This window comes from Helianthus annuus, chromosome 10 (genome assembly GCF_002127325.2).
Source record: "Helianthus annuus cultivar XRQ/B chromosome 10, HanXRQr2.0-SUNRISE, whole genome shotgun sequence".
Taxonomy (NCBI): Eukaryota; Viridiplantae; Streptophyta; class Magnoliopsida; order Asterales; family Asteraceae; genus Helianthus; species Helianthus annuus.
This window is the reverse complement of record NC_035442.2, coordinates 29,641,111-29,651,843: the sequence shown is the minus strand read 5'-3', so window position 1 is coordinate 29,651,843 and position 10,733 is coordinate 29,641,111.

Here is a 10,733-nt window from a genome sequence, read left to right as displayed (position 1 = left end):
GAATTGGCGGATTTCTGTTGGTGTGCGGGGTGCAGGCCAGTTCTTGATCGAATCAACCTTGGATGGATCAACATGAATCCCATCCTTGTTTACCACATGGCCTAGAAAGTGGACTTCGCGAAGCCAGAAGTCACATTTCGAAAACTTGGCATACAACTGCTCTTTTCGAAGAAGTTCCAGAATAAGCCTTAGATGTTGCTCGTGTTCCTCCTGACTCCTGGAATAGATCAGGATGTCATCGATGAACACTTTGAAAAACTTATCCAGGTAAGGCTTGCACACTCAGTTCGTGAGATCCATGAAGACCGCAGGTGCATTCGTCAATCCGAAAGGCATAACCAGAAACTCATAATGGCCGTAATGAGTTCTGAACGCTGTTTTGGAGACGTCCTCCTCCCGGACTCTCAACTGATGGTAGCCCGATCTCAAATCAATCTTAGAGTAATAACTCGACCTTTGCAACTGGTCGAACAAATCATCAATACGTGGAAGAGGATAACGATTCTTCACGGTTACCTTGTTGAGTTCGCGGTAGTCAATACACATTCTGAAGGTACCTTCTTTCTGCTTTACGAATAATACTGGAGCTCCCTAAGGCGAAAAGCTAGGACGTATAAAACCCTTTTCCAGGAGTTCTTGTAGTTGCGTAGACAGTTCTTCGAGTTCTAATGGAGCTAGACGATAAGGTGCTCGAGCTATGGGCGCTGCTCCAGGAGCTAGCTCGATTTGAAACTCAACTTGGCGAAGAGGCGGAAGACCAGGTAATTCCTCAGGAAATACCTCAGGAAAATCACGTACAGTAGGTATGTCCTCTATCTTCCTTTCTTCCGCGGATGTATCAGAAACGAGGGATAGAATAGCGGTGTGGCCCGTTCGCAAACACTTCTGGGCCTTAAGGAAAGAGATGATGCCTACAACAGCACCACTCTTGTCGCCACGAATCACGAGGGGTTCTTTATCAGAACAAGGGATACAGACGATTTTCTCCTTGCAATTAATCGCTGCTTGATGTTGAGATAACCAATCCATCCCAATGACAACGTCAAAACTACCCAGAACGATAGGAATGAGGTCGATAGAAAAGGTCTGATCGGCAAGGACAAGCTTGCAACCCTTAACTACATGTGTAGCCTCTAAACTTTTATCATTTGCTAACTCTACGATGTGCTTGGTGTTCAAAAGTGTTGGAGTACGCTTAAGCATCTGACTAACTTTTAAGGACACGTAGCTAGTATCGGCACCCGAATCAAATAAAACAGTAACAAAGAAATCATCCAGAAGAAACTTACCCATCACCACGTTGGGATCATTCCTTGCTTCACCCTGACCAATCACGAACACCCGACCTTGGGCGCCATTGCCATTATTGTTACCTCCGTTGTTGCCTCCGTTGTTGTTTCCATTGTGGTTCCCGTTTCTTTGGTTGTTCTGATTCTGGTTTAGCTGAGGGCAATTCCTCTTAAAGTGGCCTTCAGCGCCACACTGAAAGCATCCTTTATTGCCCTGCTGTTGCTGCAGCTGGTGGTTCTGTGGAGCTTGTTGTTGTTGTTGTTGGCGATTTTGATTTGTAGGACGTGGGCTCCTGCAATCCTTGGCTTCATGACCCAGCTTGTTACACCTCAGACAGCGACCCTTGTGGCACTGCCCGCCATGATGCTTGTTGCACCGGTTGCATTTGGGGTGGTTCCCTCGGTATCCACCCTGTCCTTGACTACCAGAAGATTGCTGACCAGGACTCTGGTGGTCATCAGTCTTTCGCTACTGGGACTGAACTAAAGTAGAACCCTTGCCCGAAATTCCATCCCACTTGCGCTTGTTATCGTTGGGAGCATCAGAAGTAGTAGCGCTAATACGCTTGGGCAGCCTGTTCTGCTCAACTGCCTGATCGGTGAGACGATGAGCCAACTTGACGATTTGCTGAATGAAAACTTTATATCAATTACTTTCTGTAATTGAAAACTTTCGTTATAACAATATAACGGATATATATATAAGATTAAATATCAATATATAGTATAAGCTTAAAACACATAACATTTTTTTTAAACCTTGTGTAGCGTACTTCATCCCATACTATCAAAGTATGTCTATTTTATAAAATATGTTAAGATTAATTCTTTACTTCGTATATATTCGAGATCTATTTTTCAAGTATTTAACTAAATAGATCTTTTATGGATTAACGTAATCGACTTTATAAAAATTTATTTGTGTCACGGGTACATCACTGATATTTTATTACTACAGTTATTTTATGAGAACCTCTATGTTTATTATTATTCTTTTAGTATTAAGTTTAACCAAATCACAATTCAATCTCATCTCTTTTCTCTTTATTATAATCTTTTTAAAGTTTGAGAACTTCGAGACTATAAGTTTAACATTCAATTTTTCAACTCAACTCATTTACTAATATTGTATTATTTAACTATTATACATCAACCAACTGATTTGAATACTTCTCTTTATAATTTAGGATACACAATCCTATAACTGATATGACTGGTTAATCTTGTAGTTAATCTTATAATCTTATATTAACTATTTTTATGCATAAGACCTATTCTGGACATACCTTAATATTAAAGATTTGTAGAAATACTTTCAACGTTTAGTTAGGCCTTTCTACGTAGTCTAACCAACCCAAATCACAAAAAAATTTAAATAATTTTGTTTAATCATGAATATCCATCATATTCATTTAACCATTTATTTTATCGCTAAGTATTTTAATAGAAATCTTTACAAGTAATCCCAACATCAGTTATTTCGTAAAATTATGAAAGTATGATGTCTTATGGTCGACTGGTTACAAACCATAAGGGATAAAATGGAATGGTAAATTGGTACACCTGGGTTTCAAAACTAGCTTTGGCTAGATCTACTAAAGCAATCTTTTAAATTTTTATTAATTCTTAGAATCCTTTTGGTTAATTTAATAGCTTTGGTTTTATTTATTTAAATATAAATTATTTTGAAATAATATTATTAAAATCACGAAGGTTTAAAGTTTTATACCATATATTTCAATATGTATTTTAAACCAAAGTAAATGATTGTTTCCAAAAGAGAATCATAAATATGATTACTTTATTAATAACTAACTTAGTTTGATATATATTATAATATTATTTGAGTAGGTGGTATTAATTATCACAGACACATTTCTAGTATAAGGGTCTGTTTGGTATGGGGTAATGGAATGGATGGGGGAATGGAATGGACGAGGTAATGGAATGGATGAGGTAATGGAATTGATCATTACCATTTCATGTCTTGTTTGGTTACCATGTGTGAATGGAATGAACAATTACCTTTTGTTGTTTGGTATGCGAAAAAAAAACGAAGGAATAAAATCAGATAGTGGTGGTCAGTGATGGGCGATGATGGTGCGTGGTGCTAGGTGTCAGTTGTAGCGGTGGCGGTGGTTGGCGGTGGTGGTGGGTGGAGACGACGGCGGATGGTGACAACGGTGGTGGTGGTGGATGACGGTTGAGGTAGGTGGCGGTGGTGGATGACGGTGGAGGTAGGTGGCGGCAGTGGCGATGGTGGTGGTGGGGGTGGTAGCAGCGGCGGCAGTGGCGATGGTGGTGGTGGGGGTGGGGGTGGTAGCAGCGGCGACGGTGGTCGGAGGTGGCGGTGGGTGGTGGCGGTTGATAGCGGTGGTAACAGTGGGTGGTGGCGGTTGATAGCGGTGGTGGCGGTGGGGGGTGGCGGTGATCGGAGGTGGCAGTGGCAATGGTGGCGGCGATGATCGAAGGTGGGTGGTGGCGATGACCGGAGGTGGCAGTGGCGACGGTGGGTGGCAACGACGGTGGTGGCGGGGACGGAGGTGGGTGGCGGCGGTAGGTGGTGGCAGCGGCGGTGGCGGGTGGCGGCGGAGGTGGGTGACAGCAGCGGATGACGGTGGTGGTGGTAGCAACGATGGTGGGTTGTGGTGTTGTTAGTGAAAGATGAAGAAGGAATGGAATGGAAAAAAACAGGGGGGACGGATGGAATGATTTTGAGGGAATGGAATGCATTTTGGAATGGACGATTCCATTCCATCGACCAACCAAACACTCTTTTCTCCATTCCCTCGCAATGATGCATTCCATTCCACCTCTCATTCCTGGATACCAAACGCTACCTAAACATTTGAGTACAATCATAAAAATAGATTGATTAAAAACGACGAACATTGCGACTTATATATATATATATGTATTTATTACAACTACAACTGGGGTTCAAAATATACTAGTGATTATGCATCCATAACTTATTTTAGTCTATCTAGGTTATAGAAGTATTATGCTGAACATGCTTTTATGTAAGGTTTATTCTATCTTCCGTCTCTACTAAGTTGTTATCTAATGGGCAAAGTTCCTTTAAAGTTTCTGGCTCATAGGTGGCATGGGTGCTCGTACTGGTTTGACGATTCAACTACTTAATATAAGTTAGTATTTACTGCTGTAGTGCTTAACATATGAAGATTTACCCATTGTTAATCTAATTCATCTTCCCATGGTAGATTATTGCCTGTTTCCTGAGTTTATGTATTTATTTCCTTACTAATTATCACTTCCTTTGGTTGTGACTTCTTTATTTTCACTTGACTTTTTCTAATAATTCTACTTCTCTTCTTAGTGGTAAATGGTTTTTTAGACTGTGCCTTATGAATAAAAATTCCTTCCTCAGTATCTGCTGAGTATCCTGAGGGATTTGGTTGAAATGATGTTCCTTTATCTTTTGGTGAACTATCTAATTGACGATAGATATCTGAAATCTTTTGCTTACCCATACTGTAAACTAACAAATATGCAAATAATATAAAACACATAATCACATAAGTTATTTCCTGACACAGAATTTAAAACTTAAGTGTCAACAGAACACTTGTTTGGCTTGAACCAGTGGCATAGCTCTCATACCACCTTCTGTCACAACCCCCAATCCCTTATACAAACACAGGAACGGGCGGCCGTGAGCTAGTTTCGGTGATATCGCGTATTGTCTAATTTGGCAGCGGAATTTTTCATCAGGACCGTAGTTAGGAAATATTTTATCAGAGTAAAACCACCATATTTTCATAATATTAAACATATGGGATAAAACCCAAGTTTTCAGTACACACATTTTCATAGGAATAAATCCTATTTTATTTAATAAAAACATCTATTTTATTTTAGGTAACTTTATAGCCACTTTTCCAAGCCTTCAGTGCTCTCCAGCTGCCTTTTATTGGCTTCACACTAAGTTACCTGAAACACGTGTTTAAAACATTTTATCAGCAGGAAATACTGGTGAGTGAATCCCAGTTTAATCAAGTTTAAGTAAAAAGGCACAGTGTACAGTATTGAGGGCGATCTCGCAATTACATTTGTTTCCAAGTTATACCAATTATCACCCGGGGTACTGTCAGACTCAACTTGTGGAAATTTTACTCCTTGACCAGGTGGTAACAAAATTTTGTATACAAAACCTCAACATACCCATGATAATTGTATTCTTACAAATACTCAATAACTGTTATTCGCATGGAAAGGTAATTAAGCTTTTGTAAAAACAGTTAACAAAAAGAGGATTACTCACATTGCTATTATAGGGCTTTCTTTTGTGACTTCCTGGTTATAATCTAATTAAATAAACAATGCATACGTGTTAGTATAATAACCCATTTTAACATTAGTAATACCCTCCCCGAGACGACATTCCAACGACTACGTCGGGCAGAACCACGACAGCCGTTACGGAACCCTAGATCAATCGGGCAGAGTATCTAATACGTATCCAGGGGTTACGATACTTACAACGAGGCAGAGTTTCGCTAATTAGGGGGGGGGGTATAATACCCGCGTGTTATGCCTAATATTCAGAATTTAAGATTGAGAAATGATTGTGAGCGAATTCCGAATGAACTCCGATGCATTCTATATATAGTGCTGAATCCTGTCTTTCTCGCGGCCCGCGTAACACAAAAGAAGGGCCTACGCGGTCTGCGTTGACCTCCGGTCAATGCGTAGCTTGTCCGGATCATCGCCTAGACCCTCCACGATGATGACACGTGTCATCACCGGGCTGCGCCACCATTCTGAACCTCTCGCGGCCCGCGTTAACTATCGGGGGGGGTCTTACGCGGCCCGCCTAAACTTAAAAATCAACGAGAACATGTTTTAACCTTGATACCGCCCGCGTAAAGGTTGGGATGGGTTCTACGCGGCCCGCCTCAACTTAAATTTCAATTTTTAATAATTTTTAATACTATTTAATATATATGAGGCCCGGTTTCGTGTATGGGGTATATTTTGGACATATAGGGCCACTCTAAATATTTTATTGGTGTCGGAACTATTTTTGGAGGGTTGATATATCTTGGTATGACTCCTAGATTATTTAGTGAAATATGTAGTGCACTCACATTAAGTATAGTAACCCAATTCCACTTTATCCCTACATCACGAGACAGAACCACAACGAATTTAGGCAGAGCCTTAACACACGTTACGGGGCCCTACGTCAGTCGGACAGGGTATCAGTGATCAGGGCTACAATACTTAAAATGGGGTAGGGCTTTATTATTATTATTATTATGAAAATAAAAATGAAAAGTATAGATTTGAGGCGACAGAAAGAGGGCTAGTAAATTTTGAAAGAGTGAATTCCCTTTTCTATTTATAGGAGTTTCAAAGTCTTGTAGGTTAAGAAAAGTGGACACGCATAGTAACATACGTGGATTCCTTTCTAGAACACATATGTCAAAATTTAAATTAATTGATTTCTTTCGAAATCATATGCAACGTAGGGAAAAGATCAAATAGGAAGATTAATTCCGCTAGGAAGGATAGGAAGCAATAAGAGGATGACATGTGGCAAAGATGAAAAACATAAGGAGGGGCATTTTGGTCAAAACTCACCATCTTAAAAAAAACCCAGCATCTACAATTCATTTCTCTTACCCGTATACTCAAATCCACCATTTTCAAAACTATAAACTACCACATCACAACCAACACCACCACCACCTCCACCACCACCACCACCACCACCACTACGACCTACGATCGCCACCATCTTGCTGGAAACTAGATCTGAAACCACCACCTTCAACCACCTGTTGGGTTTTTCAGATCTGACACCATCATTCCACCATCCACCGCCACCGCTCCACCGCCACCAGTTTCCCCACGGTGTATCAGAGTTCTTTTTCCGTCCACCGTCGTTAATCAGAGTTCTTTTGTAAGTTATGTTATATTTTATTTTCATTGCGTTTTAGTTATCAAACCTCAATTGCGTTTTTCACATCATTATGTTTTAGTTAGAGTTCTTTTCATTTTGTTCTTCTGGATGTTAAAACAGAGACATGACCATGCTAAAATAGAAGCATGATCATGTTGGAACAAAGGTATGACCACGTTAAAACTCATTGCGTTTTAGAACCTGTAGTGCAAAGAACATGATGATGCTTGGACAGAGGCATGATCATGTTGGAACTAAGGCATACCCATGTTAAAAGTACATTGCTTTTTCGAACCTATGTTAAAACTCCATTGCTTTTTAGAACCTGTAGTACAAAATATTAATTTTGGTTTCATTGCGTCTTACAACTTGGAGTGTAAAGAACATGTAGAAACATGGTCATGTTGGAACAAAAGCATGGCCATGTTAAAACATAAACATGGCCATGTTAAAACTTCCTTGATATTGATTTTTAGTTTTATTGCGTTTTACAAGCAAATAACATGATCATGCTAACATAGAAGCATGGTCATGTTGGAACAAAAGCATGGCCATGTTAAAGCATAAACATGGCCATGTTAAAACTCCATTGCTTTTGCTTTTTAGAACCTACAATGCAAAATATTGATTTTTGTTTTCATTGCGTTTTACAACATGAGGTGCAAAGAACATGATCATGCCAAAACAGAAGCATGGTCATGTTGGAAGAAAAGCATGACCATGTTAAAACATAAACATGGCCATGTTAAAACTTCATTGCTTTTTAGAACTACAGTGCAAAATATTGATTTTTGGTTTCATTGCGTTTTACAAGCAAAGAATATGATCATGCTAAAATAGAAGCATGGTCATGTTGGAACGAAAGCATGACCATGTTAAAACTTAAACATGGTCATGTAAAAACTCCATTGTGCAAAATATTGAATTTTGGTTTCATTGCGTTTTACAATCTGGGGGTGCAAAGAACATGATCATGCCAAAATAGAAGCATGGTCATGTTGGAACAAAAGCATGACCATGTTAAAACATGAACATGACCATGTTAAAACTTCATTGCTTTTTAGAATATGTAGTGCAAAATATTGATTTTGGGTTTCATTGCGTTTTAGAACTGGAGTGTAAAATAACATCAAAGAACATGATAATGTTAAAAGGGAAGCATGATCATGTTGGAACAAAGACATGACCATGTTAAAATATAAACATGACCATGTTAAAACCTATTGTGTTTTAGAACCTTGATTTTGGATGTTGGAACAGAGGCATGACCATGTTAAAACAAAGGCATGGCCATGTTAAAACAAAAACATGACCATGGTAAAGCAAAGGCATGGCCATGTTAAAAGAGAAACATGACCATGTGAAACCCATTGCGTTTTAGGTACGTTTTCTTCATAATTTGAGTGCATAGAACATAATCATGCTAAAACATAAACATGATCATGTTAGAATAGAGGCATGACCATGTTAAAACATAATCACGACCATATGAAACTCGATTGCGTTTTATAACCTGGGTTATAGTGTGTTGTTCTATCCATTGCGTTTTACGCATCTGGGTTTTCGAATTTTTTTTTCAAAAGTATAGCAATAGTGTGCTCGTTTTAAAGATAAAAAACGATCGTTTTTATGGTGTAATTTTTATAAAAAAATATTGTCGTATGAAAAAGTTATTAACGTTTTAAAAACGATGGGGGAATTGGAGGTGAGATAAATTATTGACTTGAATGGACTAGAATAGCCTCAAACTAACTCACGCGCCTCTTTTTTCTTGTTCAATTTCACCCATTTAATCTCAACCATTGATTAAACAAATTGATGGTCAAGATTACGTCCTACCTTCCTAGCAAAATAAACTTCCTATTGTATCTCCACCCATGCAACGTATGCAATAAAGTTTAGGTTTTATTAATATTTTATTAGTTTATTTCTTTCTTATCTTTGATTCATACGTAGACAACAAATATATTAGATTTGGTTTTAATATTTTATTTATAATATATTAATTATTTTTATTTTTAGATTATATTATTATTATAATTAATTAAACTGCTTCACTTATTTGGCGCGTATAACTTCTAAAATATGACGTTTTATAAAATAATGAATATGCCATTAGAATGAGAATATTTTTTGTCTACATTTGGGTCTAAGTTTCATTAAAACGGAGTAGGTTCAAATATAAAGTATTTTTATAATTTAATTATTAAACAGTTTCTACGTTTGCCAAAACACCTTATATTTTTATTGGTCAATTTACCCATGATGCATCCTTTTAAAGTTTTTATATAATTTATATAAATAAAAATTTTGGGAATGTTACATCCTCACCACCTTGTTTTAAATCTCGTCTTCGAGATTCCCTGAAATATGGATGAATACTTTTAGTTAGTCTAATTCGTAGGTATATTCTGGTCCTTGTTTTGGGATTCCACATAACTATTCTTTATGAGATTTTTATCTTTTCAAGAGTTTTTAATGAGGGTAAAATTATTAGCGTAAGTTTTTAGATGTTTGTGTCTTAGCACCACTTTTGGTACAGGTTTCCCAATGCGTCAATAATCGCAAGGGGAATTCTTATATTTTCGATGGCGTCCCAACTTATAGGGTACCGTCGTTCGTTTTGTCACACGAGCTACGAGATGGATGATCAAACGAAATAATGTTTGATATCGGAATTATAGACGTATACGAGAGATTTCTAAAATTATTATTGACACATCGGTTTGTGATTTATCCCTAATTTTCAATCATTATAGTCTTTGGATTTCCTCATAGATATACATATCTATATAATCATATATTTCACATACTGTAATATACACACCATTCATAAGGTCAATGTATTTAATAGATTCATATTTCCAAAAAACAGGTCAAACATCAAGTCATGGTACTATTTAGGGAATTTCATTAGCATAACATATACCTCATCTCACCCGGTCTTGCCGGAGAGGTACCCCCATCTTACCCGGACAAGCTGGAGAATCTACTACACCATACCCAGTCTTGCCGGAGAGGTAATTATCATTGTATTTCCCATAAATAGAATTTCTCTCCAATCATGATTTTAAAAGTGCATCATTTATTTTGACTTATATCAAGAAATAAGGAAATTAGTATTCTCATGATGGATCATATTCTAGAACCGAGTAGTACTAATAAACAAGAAATAATAGTGGCCAAGTGTTATTGCTTATTTATCATACAGCACTGTTCTAGTTATCATCCACAAGGGATCCCAATAACCATCACACTTTATCTATACAAGTAATTGGCTTATCTCAAAGCTTTATACTAAGGCATTTTTCTTAGATTCAAGTCTAAATACTATCCTGGTTGTTACCAGTGAATATCAATATCCTAACTCTTTCATTTAAGCATAGATATTATTATGGTTGTGGCTTTCTTTTGTTTAAAAATGGAGTTTTAACAAAATATTATTGTCTCCATTGACTCTGTGGTTCGGTTAAATGTGAAGACTATGCTTACAGCTAACTTTATTAGATTCCGTC